Raw genomic sequence first — 3,816 nt, 5'->3', positions numbered from 1 at the left:
TACTAAAATAATTTTTTAAAAAATTACAATTTAATTTTAAAAATTATATCAAATATTAATACTATACATTTTTATAAATTAAAAATATAAAAAAAAATAATTTATGAACCTATCTAAACCGATCCTAAGTCTTGGTTGCTGAGTTAATCTTAGGACGCGTGAGTGGCACATGCGATGCTTCTGGATGAGATTTTGCTGTTCAAATTTGAAAGGTAGTAAATTGGGAAGGTCAAGAATCCAGAATATGAGAATAGCATTTGATACCCTCCAATGGACACCTTTGAGTCTTAACCATTGGACTCTTTCGCCCGTGTTTGTTATTCTATTTCTATTCCTCTACTATTCTTCAATTCTCCTTCCTAATTTTCTTTGGGCAGGTTGATTATTACGTAAAACCATTTAATTATGTAACCACTCCTTTATGTTGGACAGTGATTGATGATTTTTCCTTTTTCACTTTTCTCCCCACTCTTGTTTGGATCGGATCAAGTTGTATTTAGGTTTCATTATTTTGGGGTTATTTTTTCTTCTTAGATAAGACGAATATTTCGAATATGATTTTATCCTGAATTGTTTCGTGGTCATGTTCTGTTGCAACATGCATAGAACATGTTTTGATGCAATGGTAAAGAGACTTGGATTTATTAACCAGAATGTCTTCTTTGTCCATGTACATTTCATCTTATTTTTTCTCCACACTATTTCAAATTATTTTATATTTTCTTTACGATTTTGTTTTCTAAAATGTTATATATTTGCGTGTCCTTTTTACATCATAATATATTTTTCCGTGCAATGTATCATAATATGAATTCATGAATGAACTCGAATTTCCGTTATTTAAACACTGGTGTAAGTTTGACAAATGACATTCCATTTTATGGATTTTTTATACAAGTAACTTAAAATAAATTTAATATTGCACAATTCTTTTAAAATAAAGAAAAATAACGTTATCCTTTTTTACTGAATATTTAAATGATACTTTCTTTCGATCTTTATTTTTATTTATAAAATGTACATTTTTTTTTTTACAAAAGTTAAATAAATAACGTACATTTTAGTTCAATTAACCATGACATATATAAAAATTTTAAATGAGAAAGTTTAGAGAGTCAATACATTTTATTAAAATTTGGCCAATATTTTAACAATAAAAGAAAAATAAGTAATTCTATATTATTAGATGTAATTTCATACCATTAAAAATAATCATAATAACTAATTGATTATTACAAGGGTTTTTTACTTAAATAAATTGTATGGGAGTCAAAATTACCTGATTCCCCTGAAATGGATTCTGCAACGTGAATCCCTTCTTGGTATTATTATATAAATCGTCCTAGGCTGCAGAGGGTTATATAAAATGTAAATCATCTTAGCCTAGGACGATTTATGCATGAACATGTTAGGCAAATCAAACGTAAATCGTGGCAGGATCTCCAGGGTTAGAAGAAGAGCATAAATCGTCCCAGGTGGTAGGTTTTACGTGTTAATGGGTTAACTCTCACTGGCTGCCACGATTTATGTATTATTGGGACCCTATTCAGCCTGACACGATTTATGTTTTTGTTCCTAACACTAACTGGGCTGGGACGATTTATGCCCAAGTTGTAAGAACCATAGAAGTCAAAACCGAACCGGTAATCGAACCGTTCACGTAACCGGGTTAATGGTTCAATCGGCAGGTAACCAGTTGAACCGATTGACTCGATCCTATGTAATTAAAAAATAAAATATATAAAAAATTTTAAAATTAAAATTTAAAATACATATTTTCACTATTAACCCAACTTCAACATTTTTAAAAAAATTTGAAACTCAAACGGTTCGATCGAACCGGTCTCACCGAGTGATATCGATTTAAACCAATTCACTCCGGTCCGGTCTTGCTAACAATAGTAACAACAGCGAATTTTTGGGGATTCTGCCATCAGAACCATCCCCCTATCATGAGCGAATTCCATAATCTACTAAGAACCCTGATTTCTAACGTCTTATACTAAACCAAAAACTAACTAAATCACTAAACATGGTATCGGGCAACGTCTTAATCAAAAAATATTCTAAGATGCATATTCACCCTATACAATATCATCCAACATACTATATCATCCAATATATCAATGTACTTAACATACTCATGGCCTCGACTCAACAACATTACAAAATTAAAAAACATACCTTTTGATCAATAAATCCGGCAACATGCGCAATATCGTTCAGGCGGTACATATCTCCTTGGTTCGCGGCCATTATCACCACCGGACAGATTACTTCCTCCACCAGCCGGTCATCGGCGGCCCACTGCCACCACCACCTGCGCCACTCAGGCGCCTCTGCCCACCAGCAGTTGCACCTCCGCCGCGGGCTGGTCCCCACACCCGAAACACTTCTCCCCCCAAACTTCCTCTCCGGTCAAAATGGTGAGTGAATTGGTTTAAATCGATATCACTCGGTGAGACCGGTTCGACCGAACCGCTTGAGTTTCAAATTTTTTTAAAAATGTTGAAGTTGGGTTAATAGTGAAAATTTGTATTTTAAATTTTAATTTTAAAATTTTTTATATATTTTATTTTTTAATTACATAGGATCGGGTCAATCGGTTCAACTGGTTACCTGCCGGTTGAACCATTAATCCGGTTACGTGAACGGTTCGATCACCGGTTCGGTTCTGACTTCTATGGTTCTTACAACTTGGACATAAATCGTCCCAACCCAGTTAGTGTTACGAACACAAACATAAATCGTACCAGGCTGAATAGGGTTCCAATAATGCATAAATCATGGCAGCCCAGTGAGAGTTAGCCCATTAACACGTGAAACCTACCACCCTGGGACGATTTATGCTCTTCTTCTAACCCTGGAGACCCTGCCACGATTTATGTTTGATTTGCCTAACATGTTCATGCATAAATCGTCCTAGGCTGAGATGATTCACGTTTTATGTAACCCTATGTAGCCTAGGACGATTTATATAATAATACCAAGAGGGGATTCACGTTGCAGAATTCTTTTCAGGAGAATCAGGTAATTTTGACTCCCATACAATTTATTTAAGTAAAAAACCCTTATTACAAATCATAAAACTTATTGACTCTCTATCACTTTTCATTTTAAATTAAGTCTGCTACTTATCGTCGCTACTTGCAATTCGTGGCTGGGAGAGACCGCTGTTGGTGCGTGCTTGATGAGGGATACTTGCTATTTGTCACCGCTGCCTGCTACTTACCGTGCTGGTGCTTGAAGAGCTGCTAGAGAAGGCGAGCTTAGAAGATGATGGAGGAGAAACGAGCAAATAAGAGTTTTTACTCATCGTCACTGCTAGACCAAAAGATGTGAAAATGAGAGACTAGTGAATAGGAATGACAAAAAAAATTCGCACATGCCAATATTTGCAGAAATTATCTGTAACAGAAAGGTTAATAGAGATCTATAAAATTTTCACGGGACAAAGACCAACTCCCACAAATAAACAGAGACGGAACAGGAAATTGAGGTATCCACTCCACAAGAAGATCTATGAAAAAAAATTTACTTAAATATCCACACACATATATATATATATTTTGTATAAGTAACACTAATTCATTTTATTTTAATAGATATGACCAAAAAAAATCGCACCAAAAGATACACTAAGATTATTTGTGACAAAAAGGTTAATGGGGACTTACAAAGACCCGCAAATAAATAGTGACGAAAGCATGAGATTGAGCTATCCACACCACAGGAATCTGCGAATATATATATATATATATAAAGCTAATTCATTTTATTTTAATCTATATGTTAAAAATTTTATATGTATTCTAT

This window comes from Arachis ipaensis, chromosome B05 (genome assembly GCF_000816755.2).
Source record: "Arachis ipaensis cultivar K30076 chromosome B05, Araip1.1, whole genome shotgun sequence".
In the NCBI taxonomy this organism is placed as follows: Eukaryota; Viridiplantae; Streptophyta; class Magnoliopsida; order Fabales; family Fabaceae; genus Arachis; species Arachis ipaensis.
This window is presented reverse-complemented; position numbering follows the sequence as displayed.